The 25,561-nt window shown below is 39.0% G+C and overlaps 2 long non-coding RNA genes across 2 annotated transcripts in view; one reads left to right on the forward strand and one right to left on the reverse strand.

Annotated features, from left to right (window-relative positions):
* Positions 1 to 25,561, forward strand: part of LOC145451877 (uncharacterized) — a 110,193-nt gene that overhangs the window by 79,663 nt on the left and 4,969 nt on the right. The gene's annotated exons all lie outside the window — the stretch shown is intronic.
* Positions 1 to 25,561, reverse strand: part of LOC145451876 (uncharacterized) — a 328,627-nt gene that overhangs the window by 69,647 nt on the left and 233,419 nt on the right. The gene's annotated exons all lie outside the window — the stretch shown is intronic.

Raw genomic sequence — 25,561 nt, forward strand, 5'->3', positions numbered from 1 at the left:
ATGTCCATGGTGTGTCCTAATCTGGAAGAGTGGACTTTTACTTTCTTTTTTAGTTTTAGAGCTGTTTTAGCTTACCACCTTTGAAACTCTCTGGACTAAAAACATGAAATACATATTCTGCTTTTAGAAGTAGTAGTTATATATTTCACTTTCAATTCCCAGTATCATATACTTTGAGTTATAATTAATATCAGTTCTTTTGTCCGGATAGCATATACATTTTGAAGTATAAAAGCAAGTGCAGTAATGCCTTTAATTTCTGGAAATAAAGCTACACAATATGGCATTTTTACGACTTTTATTTTCGTTAGACGCATACAAGCGACTCCCAAGGTCGGGGCTATGAAAACAAATCAAGCATGAGTATGTGATTCCAAGGTTGTACCAATCCCCAACCTCAGGGGATTTTGATGATGTATTAAAATTCTACGCACATCTCTGATCTCACCTGAGCTATGTCTTGAAGCCTACGGGACTCTGCAAATTGTTTCGATTAATTCTGCCCGTTTTAATTTAAAATAAGGAAGTCCATTTCACTCAATGTATCGATGCCTACGGTACTCTACATAATTTTCTGATTAATTCTCTCTATGTTAATTTATCATAAGAAAGATGATTTGACTCCAAAAGTACGAAATACTTGTTCGCTTGAGGTAAGCCGCAGCGCTTGGAGTGGAATTTTACGAGGTATGTGGACTCATTTCGAAGGGCTCTATGCCATACGAGCATACTTTACGCTCCAATTCGATCCCCACACATTCCATATAATTACTAACATAACCATTGAGTACCAGCCTTGAAATTTTGCGTAGTACTAGATGCATGTATACAATTTCATGACATCCGACAGTACGACGGAGACTATCAAAATATCGAAAGAAGTCCTCTATTCTTCTCTGAAATAATCAAGGTTTTATCAGGACTTCCCTTCATATAAACTCCAGCAGAATCACTAATAACCTCTCAAGTTTACTCAAGTAACTCTAATTTTATACTCGAGTACTAAATCCCTATTTTCCGCAAGCATGATAGAGGCTATCGCTCGATACTCAACAATTCGTAATTCTGCTGGAATACAAGTACAATTAGGGATGTAAAAGTAACTAATATAGGGGAGATGTGGTACCGATGGATCAAAAATTGGAAAATGGATGCTGGCCCACAAATGTTCAGCCTCTAGCAGGTATCAGAAGTCACACCCTCCCATATGGTGCACGCTTATGAGATGATTTCAGCTTCAACGAAGGACGAATCGCCTCTTACACAATTGGACTAACAACTGCTATTGGAGCCATCCAGGACTTTTCCACCCTTACACGACACGGTAAATCCGTTTACTTGACTTCGAATTTCGGGAATGCATTTTGCAGTGAGAATGATTTATCTCACTTGGCTTTATCGGCTAGCAGCAAATTTCCTCGTTATTGCTCGATTCGTGCTTTCCATATAATTATGTTCGTTGTTTGTGTTCCTATATTCATCGCCATGACATTCAGAGAACCAGATTTGAGTGATACTCTGACACTGACAGAACATTGTGCATTGGTTTCGTTTTTATATTACGGCCTTAAAAACTATTATTTGAATCTTAGCGTTTTGCTTTCTAACGAAATTATCACATCCATTCCTCGTCGGGAATTACACTCTCGATCGCCCGGTAAAAGTGCTTCTCCCTCCCGTGAAATCGAATAATTACTTCTGATTCACTATTTACTATTTCCATATATACAACTTCACTTTTGCACGAATAGCCTACCTTGGTCGTGTAACATACCATTTGCTTACAGTTGTTTGATTGTTCAACACCCCCATTTCGATTCTGATTATAAATTTTGCGGTTTCTCCTACCTTCATATTACCGTGTAAATCACTTCCAACCACCCTGGTTATTTACCAATCTATTTTTTGTTCGTTTTTTGAATTCACGGCATCTCCGCGGAACATAACTACCAATTCCAGGATATTAATTTTTGTGATTTCATATGTCATTCATGCGACATTGACTTACGCGCGTATTTACGCGCTACCCTTTTAAACTACCGTAACTATACCGTCAATGTTACTTCGATAAAAATAGTGACGCGACTTTTCGCCGGATTATAATATAGCATTCCATTGGGATTCTATATGATGTTCCGCGGCAAAATCTGCTATTTTTAACCGACAATTTAGATTTCGGCTTTGAACTATTTAAATATACCAGTATCACTGGGAATGGGGATTTTATAACTAACTTAACTCTGCATAACGCAACTTCATCTTATCTCACTACACGTATTCGCATAACCTCGCTTTTGCTACAATTACCCATAATCATAATTCGATTTTAATCACATATTAGCGTTACTTCTAACTCAGCGCTTAGCTGGAATTAATAAATACGGAAGTTACTTCCCTATTTTCTTCAAACATTGACTTGCTTACTTTCTTTATACTAGGTCTTTGACATTTTCGCTTACTTCTAATTACCTATACTTAAATAAGGCCGTTTTAACACGGTGACAAATTGTCATTTTTTTTCCGTAATTTACGTCCTTATATACTTACCCGCTATAATGTCATCTGAACATACTCAGATTTTGCAACCTATAGTTTTACAGGCGATTAGCTATACATATCTTTTACCTTTATACATTGTACATTGTACATTTCATGGCATTGCTACCTATTACTGACATCTGGTCACCTATCCGTGAAACGTTTGTATAGTCACGAATCTGTTAAATTTTGAATATCACGTTGCCCATTGTCGCTACTCGGGGGAACTTGTTAATTAAGGTTAGGGTCGAAGTACCGGGTCTACGAGTTCACTTTTGCTCCTGGGATCGTGTGTAATGAGTGGGTTTGGCCATGTTATCTCTCCAAATCGTTTTTAGACATGGGAATTGCTTGTGCGTGACTCAGCGATTCTACCGGCCGGGGAATCTATGGGTTGTAAACATGCGATTTTAACTCATGCTATAAACTTCCATCATTACATAACGAAGTTGAGGTGAAATTCGGTCGAATCGCTTCTCGCCCGTACGCTTTTTTATCGAAATGATCCACGATCGGACACTATTAGTGTATATACGGTTTTTTGGATAAATTATTTATCCAGTGTTGGGGAATTTGACCTAATATTTAGACTGTCGTTTAGACGTATCTTACCGGTCGATACGTCACCAGGCATTGCCATGTGTGAGTCTTCGAAGCACATTATACTGGGGTAGTCGGGCGCACGTTCTTACACTTGCGATATGTAAGTGGCGTGCAGTGATGATTAATTACTATTTTTATCCCTTCTTTCGATCCGTTAGTGGACCAAATTCTTGATTAATTCACGTCAATTTATTTCCGGAAACCTTTTTATATATCTGGATAGCATATGGCGCGCAGATTCATCAATGTGTATGGATTTGTGGTATACCATGCTGTGTACATCGCTAGAGACTTTTTTTTCGACATGACTGCGGTTCGCAGCACTAAACAATGCCATTATGCTACCTAACAATACACACATTTGTCATTACTTAAGCTATTTTTATTACCCCTCTTTACATTTTGTACATTCTACTATCACGACGTTACTTCGTAATTTATGACGAAGTCCCCGCGTTACGCTACGATTACATTCATCTTGACATGCTTTTATGCTAAATATTCAATTACTATACTTTTGAACTGATCAAAACACCCGGATAACCCGGCATAATTTCCATTCACTTCGAGATTCCGTAAATTTTTATTAACTTCTACTTGAAATCTCAAATTACTCACAAGGCTTATATAACCGCCTTGCGTCGCTCCTTCACGTATGGAATCGATTCAATACTTAGTACTTACGCTCACATTATAGCGTATACTCCCTATCGGTGCAGATTTTCACCACCTCATATCTGGTCCGCTGACATACGAAGTGTTTATCGTGTTTAATTTCTTTTTCAATTTGTCATTAGGCTATACTATTATATTGCCATTATTATTTTCCTACTTTGTGAAATAGCCTTTTTGCTGCCGATATTGCTTTTGCATCCCAGATTCGTCGTCGTCTGCCAACGGGTCTATCGCGAACCGCCGAAATGCTCACTACGACACAACATTCCTCCGCTCTCCGATTCCGGCCTATGTCAACATTTCGGGACATACAAGTTCAACATGGCTTTGGTAACACCACGTATTATACGCATTTTAAAGCCGACTTGAACAGTCGTGAAGAATATTCGCACAACAGGCGATACGCGTTTTAACCTTGGCGGAGTGAACTAATTGGATCTAAATACAATCCTTAATGTGCAATGACCATTGACTGTTAATTATTCCAGGCAGGTTCGCGGCCCCCGGTGCATGGCTTAACTATATATAAATAATTATTCGGTCTTCCAAAAGACTGATGGACTGATTCATTCGTATAGGCTACCCATTACCGAATGCGTCAATACGACTGTTCTTGCCGAAAATATATACGGCTCGCATAATTTCGGGCCCCGGTCTTTGTGACTATTTCAATGGTCGTTAGTCTTAATGGTTCAGGAAATTTCCCACAAATCTCGCCATTTTAAGCGGTTCGACTACCAGACCATCATTTGAGTAATTTTTTCTATTCAACTCCATTGACTCATACAAGCAGTCTCTGGTCGCTAGAAAACCCAGACATCGGTTTCCTACTTTCGTTACTTCCTATACCACGTGTTTCGATTACTTTCAAAAGTAGTTTTGACTTGAATATGCTACCAAACCATACACTAGATTCCGCTTATAGGATTTTGCATTTACAAATAACAGACACTTATTTTCGAGTTACCACCAATTTGTTCTAGCGTATGACGCATTCGCCAGACCTAATGTCAATTCCTTTGTGTACATATTTTTTTTCGTTTATTGTTCTTTTAATAAAATAAAAAACTTGCCTCAGATATGACCAATTCGCCATTTTGACCATATTTAATCTAACCCTTAACGTGTTATCAATACACTATCTCATATATGGTTTCATCGCTATCATGTTGTATAAATATTGCAACATCAGGCTACAATATTGCATTTTAAATTGATGTTATCGCCTTTCTACCAATGCTTTATTCACTGCACACTTAGGCCTTACCACCCTCAACCACACGCTATGTGTTTATGTTCCGATTACTATGTCTCGTAATCGTACTGCTATTCAATTCATGTAGTAAATGTCATTTTGTATTGTCGCTAATCACGCCTCCTTGGAAGGGGTGATGTGGAGCTCTGCCCCTTCTCTCTCATATCTGTATATCACGTGACTTATATCTTTCTTCTCGCTACCATGTGACTTGCCATTTATCAGCTCGTGCATCTCATTTTACAAGGGAGACTCATCTACGATATCCTACTGTATATTCCATACATATTCGACCAATATATCTATCTGAGGCAATGCTGTCGTTGCATTCGCGTTGAAATTGTCAGATCAAGGACTTCACGCAGGAACGTGCGTCTTACTACGAAAGAGCTAAGTATATCCACCCAGCCACACATTACGTGGGACTCAGGTTACAACTCTAGCAGGTATCAGAAGTCACACCCTCCCATATGGTGCACGCTTATGAGATGATTTCAGCTTCAACGAAGGACGAATCGCCTCTTACACAATTGGACTAACAACTGCTATTGGAGCCATCCAGGACTTTTCCACCCTTACACGACACGGTAAATCCGTTTACTTGACTTCGAATTTCGGGAATGCATTTTGCAGTGAGAATGATTTATCTCACTTGGCTTTATCGGCTAGCAGCAAATTTCCTCGTTATTGCTCGATTCGTGCTTTCCATATAATTATGTTCGTTGTTTGTGTTCCTATATTCATCGCCATGACATTCAGAGAACCAGATTTGAGTGATACTCTGACACTGACAGAACATTGTGCATTGGTTTCGTTTTTATATTACGGCCTTAAAAACTATTATTTGAATCTTAGCGTTTTGCTTTCTAACGAAATTATCACATCCATTCCTCGTCGGGAATTACACTCTCGATCGCCCGGTAAAAGTGCTTCTCCCTCCCGTGAAATCGAATAATTACTTCTGATTCACTATTTACTATTTCCATATATACAACTTCACTTTTGCACGAATAGCCTACCTTGGTCGTGTAACATACCATTTGCTTACAGTTGTTTGATTGTTCAACACCCCCATTTCGATTCTGATTATAAATTTTGCGGTTTCTCCTACCTTCATATTACCGTGTAAATCACTTCCAACCACCCTGGTTATTTACCAATCTATTTTTTGTTCGTTTTTTGAATTCACGGCATCTCCGCGGAACATAACTACCAATTCCAGGATATTAATTTTTGTGATTTCATATGTCATTCATGCGACATTGACTTACGCGCGTATTTACGCGCTACCCTTTTAAACTACCGTAACTATACCGTCAATGTTACTTCGATAAAAATAGTGACGCGACTTTTCGCCGGATTATAATATAGCATTCCATTGGGATTCTATATGATGTTCCGCGGCAAAATCTGCTATTTTTAACCGACAATTTAGATTTCGGCTTTGAACTATTTAAATATACCAGTATCACTGGGAATGGGGATTTTATAACTAACTTAACTCTGCATAACGCAACTTCATCTTATCTCACTACACGTATTCGCATAACCTCGCTTTTGCTACAATTACCCATAATCATAATTCGATTTTAATCACATATTAGCGTTACTTCTAACTCAGCGCTTAGCTGGAATTAATAAATACGGAAGTTACTTCCCTATTTTCTTCAAACATTGACTTGCTTACTTTCTTTATACTAGGTCTTTGACATTTTCGCTTACTTCTAATTACCTATACTTAAATAAGGCCGTTTTAACACGGTGACAAATTGTCATTTTTTTTCCGTAATTTACGTCCTTATATACTTACCCGCTATAATGTCATCTGAACATACTCAGATTTTGCAACCTATAGTTTTACAGGCGATTAGCTATACATATCTTTTACCTTTATACATTGTACATTGTACATTTCATGGCATTGCTACCTATTACTGACATCTGGTCACCTATCCGTGAAACGTTTGTATAGTCACGAATCTGTTAAATTTTGAATATCACGTTGCCCATTGTCGCTACTCGGGGGAACTTGTTAATTAAGGTTAGGGTCGAAGTACCGGGTCTACGAGTTCACTTTTGCTCCTGGGATCGTGTGTAATGAGTGGGTTTGGCCATGTTATCTCTCCAAATCGTTTTTAGACATGGGAATTGCTTGTGCGTGACTCAGCGATTCTACCGGCCGGGGAATCTATGGGTTGTAAACATGCGATTTTAACTCATGCTATAAACTTCCATCATTACATAACGAAGTTGAGGTGAAATTCGGTCGAATCGCTTCTCGCCCGTACGCTTTTTTATCGAAATGATCCACGATCGGACACTATTAGTGTATATACGGTTTTTTGGATAAATTATTTATCCAGTGTTGGGGAATTTGACCTAATATTTAGACTGTCGTTTAGACGTATCTTACCGGTCGATACGTCACCAGGCATTGCCATGTGTGAGTCTTCGAAGCACATTATACTGGGGTAGTCGGGCGCACGTTCTTACACTTGCGATATGTAAGTGGCGTGCAGTGATGATTAATTACTATTTTTATCCCTTCTTTCGATCCGTTAGTGGACCAAATTCTTGATTAATTCACGTCAATTTATTTCCGGAAACCTTTTTATATATCTGGATAGCATATGGCGCGCAGATTCATCAATGTGTATGGATTTGTGGTATACCATGCTGTGTACATCGCTAGAGACTTTTTTTTCGACATGACTGCGGTTCGCAGCACTAAACAATGCCATTATGCTACCTAACAATACACACATTTGTCATTACTTAAGCTATTTTTATTACCCCTCTTTACATTTTGTACATTCTACTATCACGACGTTACTTCGTAATTTATGACGAAGTCCCCGCGTTACGCTACGATTACATTCATCTTGACATGCTTTTATGCTAAATATTCAATTACTATACTTTTGAACTGATCAAAACACCCGGATAACCCGGCATAATTTCCATTCACTTCGAGATTCCGTAAATTTTTATTAACTTCTACTTGAAATCTCAAATTACTCACAAGGCTTATATAACCGCCTTGCGTCGCTCCTTCACGTATGGAATCGATTCAATACTTAGTACTTACGCTCACATTATAGCGTATACTCCCTATCGGTGCAGATTTTCACCACCTCATATCTGGTCCGCTGACATACGAAGTGTTTATCGTGTTTAATTTCTTTTTCAATTTGTCATTAGGCTATACTATTATATTGCCATTATTATTTTCCTACTTTGTGAAATAGCCTTTTTGCTGCCGATATTGCTTTTGCATCCCAGATTCGTCGTCGTCTGCCAACGGGTCTATCGCGAACCGCCGAAATGCTCACTACGACACAACATTCCTCCGCTCTCCGATTCCGGCCTATGTCAACATTTCGGGACATACAAGTTCAACATGGCTTTGGTAACACCACGTATTATACGCATTTTAAAGCCGACTTGAACAGTCGTGAAGAATATTCGCACAACAGGCGATACGCGTTTTAACCTTGGCGGAGTGAACTAATTGGATCTAAATACAATCCTTAATGTGCAATGACCATTGACTGTTAATTATTCCAGGCAGGTTCGCGGCCCCCGGTGCATGGCTTAACTATATATAAATAATTATTCGGTCTTCCAAAAGACTGATGGACTGATTCATTCGTATAGGCTACCCATTACCGAATGCGTCAATACGACTGTTCTTGCCGAAAATATATACGGCTCGCATAATTTCGGGCCCCGGTCTTTGTGACTATTTCAATGGTCGTTAGTCTTAATGGTTCAGGAAATTTCCCACAAATCTCGCCATTTTAAGCGGTTCGACTACCAGACCATCATTTGAGTAATTTTTTCTATTCAACTCCATTGACTCATACAAGCAGTCTCTGGTCGCTAGAAAACCCAGACATCGGTTTCCTACTTTCGTTACTTCCTATACCACGTGTTTCGATTACTTTCAAAAGTAGTTTTGACTTGAATATGCTACCAAACCATACACTAGATTCCGCTCATAGGATTTTGCATTTACAAATAACAGACACTTATTTTCGAGTTACCACCAATTTGTTCTAGCGTATGACGCATTCGCCAGACCTAATGTCAATTCCTTTGTGTACATATTTTTTTTCGTTTATTGTTCTTTTAATAAAATAAAAAACTTGCCTCAGATATGACCAATTCGCCATTTTGACCATATTTAATCTAACCCTTAACGTGTTATCAATACACTATCTCATATATGGTTTCATCGCTATCATGTTGTATAAATATTGCAACATCAGGCTACAATATTGCATTTTAAATTGATGTTATCGCCTTTCTACCAATGCTTTATTCACTGCACACTTAGGCCTTACCACCCTCAACCACACGCTATGTGTTTATGTTCCGATTACTATGTCTCGTAATCGTACTGCTATTCAATTCATGTAGTAAATGTCATTTTGTATTGTCGCTAATCACGCCTCCTTGGAAGGGGTGATGTGGAGCTCTGCCCCTTCTCTCTCATATCTGTATATCACGTGACTTATATCTTTCTTCTCGCTACCATGTGACTTGCCATTTATCAGCTCGTGCATCTCATTTTACAAGGGAGACTCATCTACGATATCCTACTGTATATTCCATACATATTCGACCAATATATCTATCTGAGGCAATGCTGTCGTTGCATTCGCGTTGAAATTGTCAGATCAAGGACTTCACGCAGGAACGTGCGTCTTACTACGAAAGAGCTAAGTATATCCACCCAGCCACACATTACGTGGGACTCAGGTTACAACTCTAGCAGGTATCAGAAGTCACACCCTCCCATATGGTGCACGCTTATGAGATGATTTCAGCTTCAACGAAGGACGAATTGCCTCTTACACAATTGGACTAACAACTGCTATTGGAGCCATCCAGGACTTTTCCACCCTTACACGACACGGTAAATCCGTTTACTTGACTTCGAATTTCGGGAATGCATTTTGCAGTGAGAATGATTTATCTCACTTGGCTTTATCGGCTAGCAGCAAATTTCCTCGTTATTGCTCGATTCGTGCTTTCCATATAATTATGTTCGTTGTTTGTGTTCCTATATTCATCGCCATGACATTCAGAGAACCAGATTTGAGTGATACTCTGACACTGACAGAACATTGTGCATTGGTTTCGTTTTTATATTACGGCCTTAAAAACTATTATTTGAATCTTAGCGTTTTGCTTTCTAACGAAATTATCACATCCATTCCTCGTCGGGAATTACACTCTCGATCGCCCGGTAAAAGTGCTTCTCCCTCCCGTGAAATCGAATAATTACTTCTGATTCACTATTTACTATTTCCATATATACAACTTCACTTTTGCACGAATAGCCTACCTTGGTCGTGTAACATACCATTTGCTTACAGTTGTTTGATTGTTCAACACCCCCATTTCGATTCTGATTATAAATTTTGCGGTTTCTCCTACCTTCATATTACCGTGTAAATCACTTCCAACCACCCTGGTTATTTACCAATCTATTTTTTGTTCGTTTTTTGAATTCACGGCATCTCCGCGGAACATAACTACCAATTCCAGGATATTAATTTTTGTGATTTCATATGTCATTCATGCGACATTGACTTACGCGCGTATTTACGCGCTACCCTTTTAAACTACCGTAACTATACCGTCAATGTTACTTCGATAAAAATAGTGACGCGACTTTTCGCCGGATTATAATATAGCATTCCATTGGGATTCTATATGATGTTCCGCGGCAAAATCTGCTATTTTTAACCGACAATTTAGATTTCGGCTTTGAACTATTTAAATATACCAGTATCACTGGGAATGGGGATTTTATAACTAACTTAACTCTGCATAACGCAACTTCATCTTATCTCACTACACGTATTCGCATAACCTCGCTTTTGCTACAATTACCCATAATCATAATTCGATTTTAATCACATATTAGCGTTACTTCTAACTCAGCGCTTAGCTGGAATTAATAAATACGGAAGTTACTTCCCTATTTTCTTCAAACATTGACTTGCTTACTTTCTTTATACTAGGTCTTTGACATTTTCGCTTACTTCTAATTACCTATACTTAAATAAGGCCGTTTTAACACGGTGACAAATTGTCATTTTTTTTCCGTAATTTACGTCCTTATATACTTACCCGCTATAATGTCATCTGAACATACTCAGATTTTGCAACCTATAGTTTTACAGGCGATTAGCTATACATATCTTTTACCTTTATACATTGTACATTGTACATTTCATGGCATTGCTACCTATTACTGACATCTGGTCACCTATCCGTGAAACGTTTGTATAGTCACGAATCTGTTAAATTTTGAATATCACGTTGCCCATTGTCGCTACTCGGGGGAACTTGTTAATTAAGGTTAGGGTCGAAGTACCGGGTCTACGAGTTCACTTTTGCTCCTGGGATCGTGTGTAATGAGTGGGTTTGGCCATGTTATCTCTCCAAATCGTTTTTAGACATGGGAATTGCTTGTGCGTGACTCAGCGATTCTACCGGCCGGGGAATCTATGGGTTGTAAACATGCGATTTTAACTCATGCTATAAACTTCCATCATTACATAACGAAGTTGAGGTGAAATTCGGTCGAATCGCTTCTCGCCCGTACGCTTTTTTATCGAAATGATCCACGATCGGACACTATTAGTGTATATACGGTTTTTTGGATAAATTATTTATCCAGTGTTGGGGAATTTGACCTAATATTTAGACTGTCGTTTAGACGTATCTTACCGGTCGATACGTCACCAGGCATTGCCATGTGTGAGTCTTCGAAGCACATTATACTGGGGTAGTCGGGCGCACGTTCTTACACTTGCGATATGTAAGTGGCGTGCAGTGATGATTAATTACTATTTTTATCCCTTCTTTCGATCCGTTAGTGGACCAAATTCTTGATTAATTCACGTCAATTTATTTCCGGAAACCTTTTTATATATCTGGATAGCATATGGCGCGCAGATTCATCAATGTGTATGGATTTGTGGTATACCATGCTGTGTACATCGCTAGAGACTTTTTTTTCGACATGACTGCGGTTCGCAGCACTAAACAATGCCATTATGCTACCTAACAATACACACATTTGTCATTACTTAAGCTATTTTTAATACCCCTCTTTACATTTTGTACATTCTACTTTCACGACGTTACTTCGTAATTTATGACGAAGTCCCCGCGTTACGCTACGATTACATTCATCTTGACATGCTTTTATGCTAAATATTCAATTACTATACTTTTGAACTGATCAAAACACCCGGATAACCCGGCATAATTTCCATTCACTTCGAGATTCCGTAAATTTTTATTAACTTCTACTTGAAATCTCAAATTACTCACAAGGCTTATATAACCGCCTTGCGTCGCTCCTTCACGTATGGAATCGATTCAATACTTAGTACTTACGCTCACATTATAGCGTATACTCCCTATCGGTGCAGATTTTCACCACCTCATATCTGGTCCGCTGACATACGAAGTGTTTATCGTGTTTAATTTCTTTTTCAATTTGTCATTAGGCTATACTAATATATTACCATTATTATTTTCCTACTTTGTGAAATAGCCTTTTTGCTGCCGATATTGCTTTTGCATCCCAGATTCGTCGTCGTCTGCCAACGGGTCTATCGCGAACCGCCGAAATGCTCACTACGACACAACATTCCTCCGCTCTCCGATTCCGGCCTATGTCAACATTTCGGGACATACAAGTTCAACATGGCTTTGGTAACACCACGTATTATACGCATTTTAAAGCCGACTTGAACAGTCGTGAAGAATATTCGCACAACAGGCGATACGCGTTTTAACCTTGGCGGAGTGAACTAATTGGATCTAAATACAATCCTTAATGTGCGATTACCATTGACTGTTAATTATTCCAGGCAGGTTCGCGGCCCCCGGTGCATGGCTTAACTATATATAAATAATTATTCGGTCTTCCAAAAGACTGATGGACTGATTCATTCGTATAGGCTACCCATTACCGAATGCGTCAATACGACTGTTCTTGCCGAAAATATATACGGCTCGCATAATTTCGGGCCCCGGTCTTTGTGACTATTTCAATGGTCGTTAATCTTAATGGTTCAGGAAATTTCCCACAAATCTCGCCATTTTAAGCGGTTCGACTACCAGACCATCATTTGAGTAACTTTTTCTATTCAACTCCATTGACTCATAAAAGCAGTCTCTGGTCGCTAGAAAACCCAGACATCGGTTTCCTACTTTCGTTACTTCCTATACCACGTGTTTTGATTACTTTCAAAAGTAGTTTTGACTTGAATATGCTACCAAACCATACACTAGATTCCGCTTATAGGATTTTGCATTTACAAATAACAGACACTTATTTTCGAGTTACCAACAATTTGTTCTAGCGTATGACGCATTCGCCAGACCTAATGTCAATTCCTTTGTGTACATATTTTTTTTCGTTTATTGTTCTTTTGATAAAATAAAAAACTTGCCTCAGATATGACCAATTCGCCATTTTGACTATATTTAATCTAACCCTTAACGTGTTATCAATACACTATCTCATATATGGTTTCATCGCTATCATGTTGTATAAATATTGCAACATCAGGCTACAATATTGCATTTTAAATTGATGTTATCGCCTTTCTACCAATGCTATATTCACTGCACACTTAGGCCTTACCACCTTCAACCACACGCTATGTGTTTATGTTCCGATTACTATGTCTCGTAATCGTACTGCTATTCAATTCATGTAGTAAATGTCATTTTGTATTGTCGCTAATCACGCCTCCTTGGAAGGGGTGATGTGGAGCTCTGCCCCTTCTCTCTCATATCTGTATATCACGTGACTTATATCTTTCTTCTCGCTACCATGTGACTTGCCATTTATCAGCTCGTGCATCTCATTTTACAAGGGAGACTCATCTGCGATATCCTACTGTATATTCCATACATATTCGACCAATATATCTATCTGAGGCAATGCTGTCGTTGCATTCGCGTTGAAATTGTCAGATCAAGGACTTCACGCAGGAACGTGCGTCTTACTACGAAAGAGCTAAGTATATCCACCCAGCCACACATTACGTGGGACTCAGGTTACAACTCTAGCAGGTATCAGACGTCACACCCTCCCATATGGTGCACGCTCGTGAGATGATTTCAGCTTCAACAAAGGACGAATCGCCTCCTACACAATTGGACTAACAACTGCTATTGGAGCCATCCAGGACTTTTCCACCCTTACACGGTAAATCCGTTTACTTGCCTTCGAATTTCGGGAATGCATTTTGCAGTGAGAATGATTTATCTCACTTGGCTTTATCGGCTAGCAGCAAATTTCCTCGTTATTGCTCGATTCGTGCTTTCCATATAATTATGTTCGTTGTTTGTGTTCCTATATTCATCGCCATGACATTCAGAGAACCAGATTTGAGTGATACTCTGACACTGACAGAACATTGTGCATTGGTTTCGTTTTTATATTACGGCCTTAAAAACTATTATTTGAATCTTAGCGTTTTGCTTTCTAACGAAATTATCACATCCATTCCTCGTCGGGAATTACACTCTCGATCGCCCGGTAAAAGTGCTTCTCCCTCCCGTGAAATCGAATAATTACTTCTGATTCACTATTTACTATTTCCATATATACAACTTCACTTTTGCACGAATAGCCTACCTTGGTCGTGTAACATACCATTTGCTTACAGTTGTTTGATTGTTCAACACCCCCATTTCGATTCTGATTATAAATTTTGCGGTTTCTCCTACCTTCATATTACCGTGTAAATCACTTCCAACCACCCTGGTTATTTACCAATCTATTTTTTGTTCGTTTTTTGAATTCACGGCATCTCCGCGGAACATAACTACCAATTCCAGGATATTAATTTTTGTGATTTCATATGTCATTCATGCGACATTGACTTACGCGCGTATTTACGCGCTACCCTTTTAAACTACCGTAACTATACCGTCAATGTTACTTCGATAAAAATAGTGACGCGACTTTTCGCCGGATTATAATATAGCATTCCATTGGGATTCTATATGATGTTCCGCGGCAAAATCTGCTATTTTTAACCGACAATTTAGATTTCGGCTTTGAACTATTTAAATATACCAGTATCACTGGGAATGGGGATTTTATAACTAACTTAACTCTGCATAACGCAACTTCATCTTATCTCACTACACGTATTCGCATAACCTCGCTTTTGCTACAATTACCCATAATCATAATTCGATTTTAATCACATATTAGCGTTACTTCTAACTCAGCGCTTAGCTGGAATTAATAAATACGGAAGTTACTTCCCTATTTTCTTCAAACATTGACTTGCTTACTTTCTTTAGACTAGGTCTTTGACATTTTCGCTTACTTCTAATTACCTATACTTAAATAAGGCCGTTTTAACACGGTGACAAATTGTCATTTTTTTTCCGTAATTTACGTCCTTATATACTTACCCGCTATAATGTCATCTGAACATACTCAGATTTTGCAACCTATAGTTTTACAGGCGATTAGCTATACATATCTTTTACCTTTATACATTGTACATTGTACATTTCATGGCATTGCTACCTATTACTGACATCTGGTCACCTATCCGTGAAACGTTTGTATAGTCACGAATCTGTTAAATTTTGAATATCACGTTGCCCATTGTCGCTACTCGGGGGAACTTGTTAATTAAGGTTAGGGTCGAAGTACCGGGTCTACGAGTTCACTTTTGCTCCTGGGATCGTGTGTAATGAGTGGGTTTGGCCATGTTATCTCTCCAAATCGTTTTTAGACATGGGAATTGCTTGTGCGTGACTCAGCGATTCTACCGGCCGGGGAATCTATGGGTTGTAAACATGCGATTTTAACTCATGCTATAAACTTCCATCATTACATAACGAAGTTGAGGTGAAATTCGGTCGAATCGCTTCTCGCCCGTACGCTTTTTTATCGAAATGATCCACGATCGGACACTATTAGTGTATATACGGTTTTTTGGATAAATTATTTATCCAGTGTTGGGGAATTTGACCTAATATTTAGACTGTCGTTTAGACGTATCTTACCGGTCGATACGTCACCAGGCATTGCCATGTGTGAGTCTTCGAAGCACATTATACTGGGGTAGTCGGGCGCACGTTCTTACACTTGCGATATGTAAGTGGCGTGCAGTGATGATTAATTACTATTTTTATCCCTTCTTTCGATCCGTTAGTGGACCAAATTCTTGATTAATTCACGTCAATTTATTTCCGGAAACCTTTTTATATATCTGGATAGCATATGGCGCGCAGATTCATCAATGTGTATGGATTTGTGGTATACCATGCTGTGTACATCGCTAGAGACTTTTTTTTCGACATGACTGCGGTTCGCAGCACTAAACAATGCCATTATGCTACCTAACAATACACACATTTGTCATTACTTAAGCTATTTTTAATACCCCTCTTTACATTTTGTACATTCTACTTTCACGACGTTACTTCGTAATTTATGACGAAGTCCCCGCGTTACGCTACGATTACATTCATCTTGACATGCTTTTATGCTAAATATTCAATTACTATACTTTTGAACTGATCAAAACACCCGGATAACCCGGCATAATTTCCATTCACTTCGAGATTCCGTAAATTTTTATTAACTTCTACTTGAAATCTCAAATTACTCACAAGGCTTATATAACCGCCTTGCGTCGCTCCTTCACGTATGGAATCGATTCAATACTTAGTACTTACGCTCACATTATAGCGTATACTCCCTATCGGTGCAGATTTTCACCACCTCATATCTGGTCCGCTGACATACGAAGTGTTTATCGTGTTTAATTTCTTTTTCAATTTGTCATTAGGCTATACTAATATATTACCATTATTATTTTCCTACTTTGTGAAATAGCCTTTTTGCTGCCGATATTGCTTTTGCATCCCAGATTCGTCGTCGTCTGCCAACGGGTCTATCGCGAACCGCCGAAATGCTCACTACGACACAACATTCCTCCGCTCTCCGATTCCGGCCTATGTCAACATTTCGGGACATACAAGTTCAACATGGCTTTGGTAACACCACGTATTATACGCATTTTAAAGCCGACTTGAACAGTCGTGAAGAATATTCGCACAACAGGCGATACGCGTTTTAACCTTGGCGGAGTGAACTAATTGGATCTAAATACAATCCTTAATGTGCGATTACCATTGACTGTTAATTATTCCAGGCAGGTTCGCGGCCCCCGGTGCATGGCTTAACTATATATAAATAATTATTCGGTCTTCCAAAAGACTGATGGACTGATTCATTCGTATAGGCTACCCATTACCGAATGCGTCAATACGACTGTTCTTGCCGAAAATATATACGGCTCGCATAATTTCGGGCCCCGGTCTTTGTGACTATTTCAATGGTCGTTAATCTTAATGGTTCAGGAAATTTCCCACAAATCTCGCCATTTTAAGCGGTTCGACTACCAGACCATCATTTGAGTAACTTTTTCTATTCAACTCCATTGACTCATAAAAGCAGTCTCTGGTCGCTAGAAAACCCAGACATCGGTTTCCTACTTTCGTTACTTCCTATACCACGTGTTTTGATTACTTTCAAAAGTAGTTTTGACTTGAATATGCTACCAAACCATACACTAGATTCCGCTTATAGGATTTTGCATTTACAAATAACAGACACTTATTTTCGAGTCACCAACAATTTGTTCTAGCGTATGACGCATTCGCCAGACCTAATGTCAATTCCTTTGTGTACATATTTTTTTTCGTTTATTGTTCTTTTGATAAAATAAAAAACTTGCCTCAGATATGACCAATTCGCCATTTTGACTATATTTAATCTAACCCTTAACGTGTTATCAATACACTATCTCATATATGGTTTCATCGCTATCATGTTGTATAAATATTGCAACATCAGGCTACAATATTGCATTTTAAATTGATGTTATCGCCTTTCTACCAATGCTATATTCACTGCACACTTAGGCCTTACCACCTTCAACCACACGCTATGTGTTTATGTTCCGATTACTATGTCTCGTAATCGTACTGCTATTCAATTCATGTAGTAAATGTCATTTTGTATTGTCGCTAATCACGCCTCCTTGGAAGGGGTGATGTGGAGCTCTGCCCCTTCTCTCTCATATCTGTATATCACGTGACTTATATCTTTCTTCTCGCTACCATGTGACTTGCCATTTATCAGCTCGTGCATCTCATTTTACAAGGGAGACTCATCTGCGATATCCTACTGTATATTCCATACATATTCGACCAATATATCTATCTGAGGCAATGCTGTCGTTGCATTCGCGTTGAAATTGTCAGATCAAGGACTTCACGCAGGAACGTGCGTCTTACTACGAAAGAGCTAAGTATATCCACCCAGCCACACATTACGTGGGACTCAGGTTACAACTCTAGCAGGTATCAGACGTCACACCCTCCCATATGGTGCACGCTCGTGAGATGATTTCAGCTTCAACAAAGGACGAATCGCCTCCTACACAATTGGACTAACAACTGCTATTGGAGCCATCCAGGACTTTTCCACCCTTACACGGTAAATCCGTTTACTTGCCTTCGAATTTCGGGAATGCATTTTGCAGTGAGAATGATTTATCTCACTTGGCTTTATCGGCTAGCAGCAAATTTCCTCGTTATTGCTCGATTCGTGCTTTCCATATAATTATGTTCGTTGTTTGTGTTCCTATATTCATCGCCATGACATTCAGAGAACCAGATTTGAGTGATACTCTGACACTGACAGAACATTGTGCATTGGTTTCGTTTTTATATTACGGCCTTAAAAACTATTATTTGAATCATAGCGTTTTGCTTTCTAACGAAATTATCACATCCATTCCTCGTCGGGAATTACACTCTCGATCGCCCGGTAAAATTGCTTCTCCCTCCCGTGAAATCGAATAATTACTACCGATTCACTATTCACTATTTCCATATATACAACTTCACTTTTGCACGAATAGCCTACCTTGGTCGTGTAACATACCATTTGCTTATAGTTGTTTGATTGTTCAACACCCCCATTTCGATTCTGATTATAAATTTTGCGGTTTCTCCTGCCTTCATATTACCGTGTAAATCACTTCCAACCACCCTGGTTATTTACCAATCTATTTTTTGTTCGTTTTTTAAATTCACGGCATCTCCGTGGAACATAACTACCAATTCCAGGATATTAATTTTTGTGATTTCATATGTCATTCATGCGACATTGACTTACGCGCGTATTTACGCGCTACCCTTTTGAACTACCGTAACTATACCGTCAATGGTACTTCGATAAAAATAGTGACGCGACTTTTCGCCGGATTATAGCATAGCATTCCATTGGGATTCTATATGATGTTCCGCGGCAAAATCTGCTATTTTTAACCGACAATTTAGATTTCGGCTTTGAACTATTTAAATATACCAGTATCACTGGGAATGGGGATTTTATAACTAACTTAACTCTGCATAACGCAACTTCATCTTATCTCACTACACGTATTCGCATAACCTCGCTTTTGCTACAATTACCCATAATCATAATTCGATTTTAATCACATATTAGCGTTACTTCTAACTCAGCGCTTTGCTGGAATTAATAAATACGGAAGTTACTTCCCTATTTTCTTCAAACATTGACTTGCTTACTTTCTTTATACTAGGTCTTTGACATTTTCGCTTACTTCTAATTACCTATACTTAAATAAGGCCGCTTTAACACGGTGACAAATTGTCATTTTTTTTCCGTAATTTACGTCCTTATATACTTACCCGCTATAATGTCATCTGAACATACTCAGATTTTGCAACCTATAGTTTTACAGGCGATTAGCTATACATATCTTTTACCTTTATACATTGTACATTGTACATTTCATGGCATTGCTACCTATAACTGACATCTGGTCACCTATCCGTGAAACGTTTGTATAGTCACGAATCTGTTAAATTTTGAATATCACGTTGCCCATTGTCGCTACTCGGGGGAACTTGTTAATTAAGGTTAGGGTCGAAGTACCGGGTCTACGATTTCACTTTTGCTCCTGGGATCGTGTGTAATGAGTGGGTTTGGCCATGTTATCTCTCCAAATCGTTTTTAGACATGGGAATTGCTTGTGCGTGACTCAGCGATTCTACCGGCCGGGGAATCTATGGGTTGTAAACATGCGATTTTAACTCATGCTATAAACTTCCATCATTACATAATGAAGTTGAGGTGAAATTCGGTCGACTCGCGTCTCGCCCGTACGCTTTTTTATCGAAATGATCCACGATCGGACACTATTAGTGTATATACGGTTTTTTGGATAAATTATTTATCCAGTGTTGGGGAATTTGACCTAATATTTAGACTGTCGTTTAGACGTATCTTACCGGTCGATACGTCACCAGGCATTGCCATGTGTGAGTCTTCGAAGCACATTATACTGGGGTAGTCGGGCGCACGTTCTTACACTTGCGATATGTAAGTGGCGTGCAGTGATGATTAATTACTATTTTTATCCCTTCTTTCGATCCGTTAGTGGACCAAATTCTTGATTAATTCACGTCAATTTATTTCCGGAAACCTTTTTATATATCTGGATAGCATATGGCGCGCAGATTCATCAATGTGTATGGATTTGTGGTATACCATGCTGTGTACATCGCTAGAGACTTTTTTTTCGACATGACTGCGGTTCGCAGCACTAAACAATGCCATTATGCTACCTAACAATACACACATTTGTCATTACTTAAGCTATTTTTATTACCCCTCTTTACATTTTGTACATTCTACTTTCACGACGTTACTTCGTAATTTATGACGAAGTCCCCGCGTTACGCTACGATTACATTCATCTTGACATGCTTTTATGCTAAATATTCAATTACTATACTTTTGAACTGATCAAAACACCCGGATAACCCGGCATAATTTCCATTCACTTCGAGATTCCGTAAATTTTTATTAACTTCTACTTGAAATCTCAAATTACTCACAAGGCTTATATAACCGCCTTGCGTCGCTCCTTCACGTATGGAATCGATTCAATACTTAGTACTTACGCTCACATTATAGCGTATACTCCCTATCGGTGCAGATTTTCACCACCTCATATCTGGTCCGCTGACATACGAAGTGTTTATCGTGTTTAATTTCTTTTTCAATTTGTCATTAGGCTATACTAATATATTGCCATTATTATTTTCCTACTTTGTGAAATAGCCTTTTTGCTGCCGATATTGCTTTTGCATCCCAGATTCGTCGTCGTCTGCCAACGGGTCTATCGCGAACCGCCGAAATGCTCACTACGACACAACATTCCTCCGCTCTCCGATTCCGGCCTATGTCAACATTTCGGGACATACAAGTTCAACATGGCTTTGGTAACACCACGTATTATACGCATTTTAAAGCCGACTTGAACAGTCGTGAAGAATATTCGCACAACAGGCGATACGCGTTTAAACCTTGGCGGAGTGAACTAATTGGATCTAAATACAATCCTTAATGTGCGATTACCATTGACTGTTAATTATTCCAGGCAGGTTCGCGGCCCCCGGTGCATGGCTTAACTATATATAAATAATTATTCGGTCTTCCAAAAGACTGATGGACTGATTCATTCGTATAGGCTACCCATTACCGAATGCGTCAATACGACTGTTCTTGCCGAAAATATATACGGCTCGCATAATTTCGGGCCCCGGTCTTTGTGACTATTTCAATGGTCGTTAATCTTAATGGTTCAGGAAATTTCCCACAAATCTCGCCATTTTAAGCGGTTCGACTACCAGACCATCATTTGAGTAACTTTTTCTATTCAACTCCATTGACTCATAAAAGCAGTCTCTGGTCGCCAGAAAACCAAGACATCGGTTTCCTACTTTCGTTACTTCCTATACCACGTGTTTTGATTACTTTCAAAAGTAGTTTTGACTTGAATATGCTACCAAACCATACACTAGATTCCGCTTATAGGATTTTGCATTTACAAATAACAGACACTTATTTTCGAGTTACCAACAATTTGTTCTAGCGTATGACGCATTCGCCAGACCTAATGTCAATTCCTTTGTGTACATATTTTTTTTCGTTTATTGTTCTTTTGATAAAATAAAAAACTTGCCTCAGATATGACCAATTCGCCATTTTGACTATATTTAATCTAACCCTTAACGTGTTATCAATACACTATCTCATATATGGTTTCATCGCTATCATGTTGTATAAATATTGCAACATCAGGCTACAATATTGCATTTTAAATTGATGTTATCGCCTTTCTACCAATGCTATATTCACTGCACACTTAGGCCTTTCCACCTTCAACCACACGCTATGTGTTTATGTTCCGATTACTATGTCTCGTAATCGTACTGCTATTCAATTCATGTAGTAAATGTCATTTTGTATTGTCGCTAATCACGCCTCCTTGGAAGGGGTGATGTGGAGCTCTGCCCCTTCTCTCTCATATCTGTATATCACGTGACTTATATCTTTCTTCTCGCTACCATGTGACTTGCCATTTATCAGCTCGTGCATCTCATTTTACAAGGGAGACTCATCTGCGATATCCTACTGTATATTCCATACATATTCGACCAATATATCTATCTGAGGCAATGCTGTCGTTGCATTCGCGTTGAAATTGTCAGATCAAGGACTTCACGCAGGAACGTGCGTCTTACTACGAAAGAGCTAAGTATATCCACCCAGCCACACATTACGTGGGACTCAGGTTACAACTCTAGCAGGTATCAGACGTCACACCCTCCCATACCGCGAAAATATATAGTCCTAAATACACATAATAGAATATCTAGCGAATTTGTATAATGACTGTTGTTTATTTCTCGGAAGCAAGTTATTATCAATACATAGTCTGGATTTTAATATGTCCGCATAAAACCGTTCATATGATTTACAGAAGCCACGTAATGAATTATACCTAAAAATGATTTACTTAAGGATATCTCGACTCATGTGAATTACTAATTTTGAAAAATTAAAATATAGTGTATCGGAGCTTCGTGAATTTTTCGTAATGATTAATACCTGAAAATAATTTACTTACCAACATCTCGACTCATGTCCGCATAAAACCGTTCATATGATTTACAGAAGCCACGTAATGAATTATACCTAAAAATGATTTACTTAAGGATATCTCGACTCATATGAATTACTAATTTTTAAAAATTAAAATATAGTGTATCGGAGCTTCGTGAATTTTTCGTAATGATTAATACCTGAAAATAATTTACTTAACGACATCTCGACTCATGTGGATATGTAACTTTTAAAAAATCAAAATATTGGCAAAGTTAGTTCGAATCCCTGAATACACATGACGATAGTCGAAACATCTTCCGATACGTCCTGATCTCCGCTTTCTATATCATAGAACCGTCCGCTATGTCTATTTAGCGGGGCCCCGAACTCCGCTTTCAGTATCCGTCCGCTATGTCATCTCATCGACGGGCAATCAGTCGCCAAATTGGCCTTGAACTTGCATGGCTGACTTCTCCGTTATTCTCCACTGCTTCGAAACATTTTCCGATACGTCCCGATCTCCGCTTTCCTTGTATTATATACCCGCCCGCTATGTCATCTCATCGACGGGCAATCAGACGCCAAATTGGCCTTGAACTCGCATGGCTGACTTCTCCGTTATTCTCAACTGCTTCGAAACATCTTCCGATACGCCCTGATCTCCGCTTTCTATATTATATAACCGTCCGCTATGTCCATTTCGCTAGGTCCCGATTTTTTGGAATTAGATTGTCGTCAGTAATTCTCCATACAATAACAACAAAAAAGTACGTACATTTTACAACATTATGTTATTAGTAATCTGATACTTAATTCTGACCGTTAAATTCACATGAAGAACATGACATTGACAATAACCTGAAACTGAACTAGGTCAAAAACCGATCTTACAAACTGATAGGAAAGGATAGCATATTGCAGTGGTTCCCAACCTTTTTCATCTCATGCCTCCCTTGGCCGAAATTTAAGCCAAAATTCCCCCCTTAGGATAAATCTGCCCGATGATTAAAAAAGGTCATTTATACCGCGCAGCCTCCCTTGGCCGAAATTTAAGCCGAAATTCCCCCCTTAGGATAAATCTGCCCGATGAATTAAAAAGGTCACTTTTACCGCGCAAACACCTGTTGACTGAGAGAATAAGACGGGCGGTACTGAGTGTTTGTTTCTAGCAGTGCTGTAATAACACTTTGTAGACCTCCGAAAACAATGGTCTTGGTCCCAATCAAACAAATTCTGGAAGGCTTGACTCAACAAACCCCCACACTTCCATTTGTGTTTTCGGCTTACCATGCACCAATCGCTAATACAGTGCTTTTCAATCTGTGTGACGGTTCGCACTAGTGCGAACGAAAAAAAATTTCAGTGCGAATGACGAGCGTTGTGCGAATGGTGCGAATGAAAAATCCGGATGAGTGCGAACGGCAAGCGTGGTGCGAATAAAAAATCCGGATGAGTGCGAATGAAAATTGTCTGAATTTCTCACTTTTTCCAACGTGGAATAAGTCAACTAATTTTGTCGTTTGTTGTTGGTGGATAGGCTTTTCTAGTTCAGAAGTGAGGAACGATCCCGATGCGTGTACTTGTACAATGCAAAGTTTAAGATAATATTTCCGCGCGAGAGGATTACGTCACTGCATAGAAAAAAGAAGGAGTTGAATCGGTATTGGTTGCTCACTTGCTCGGGAACATACACCGTGTATGGATTGGATATTGTATACGGACCTTGTAGGAATGTAGGTAAAAGTAGCTGATGCCAGTGTTGACATTTGGCATGTTTGAATGCAAAATATTAGAATTTTGGCACACATTCATGTTGGTTAACAGGATAATTTAGCGTTTCTTCAGCTATAACAATTAGCACATTAGATCTATAACAAGTTTTGTTTCCTCGTGTACCTCACCAAGGATTAGAGGCTGTTATAAATAAAATTATTGTAAGCACATTATCATCATCATCATCATCATTGGTTTATTAGCAATTTTATCAGTTCAATACACCACAAAAAATGCGATACAATGAATAGACAGGAAGATGTCGAAGCGACTTGGATTTGTCAATGGAATCGGACACCCACCTTGGCCTAGGCGTAGTAAAAAGGAGGCATGCACACTGAATGAAAGTAAAGAATACAGTATAGAAAAAGAAAGCGACAAGAAATAGGGCGGCATGTCATGGGAAGCGAGATCGATAGGTCAGTCGTGGTCCGGTAATCTTGAGGATGGACTGTATTTATTTAGTAGTAATTGCTTGTATTTCGACTTGAATGTGGACATGCTCGTCGACTGTCGGATGGCCGGCGGGATACTGTTCCACACATCAGGTCCGGCATATTTGATGGAGCGATGATCTTTTCGGTCGATCATATGATATTTGGACGACGTGGACGCGCGTGTGTTGTACTTGTGCGCTTTTGATTAGC

This window comes from Botryllus schlosseri, chromosome 12 (assembly GCF_051294905.1).
Source record: "Botryllus schlosseri isolate E-star chromosome 12, Bs_hap1, whole genome shotgun sequence".
In the NCBI taxonomy this organism is placed as follows: Eukaryota; Metazoa; Chordata; class Ascidiacea; order Stolidobranchia; family Styelidae; genus Botryllus; species Botryllus schlosseri.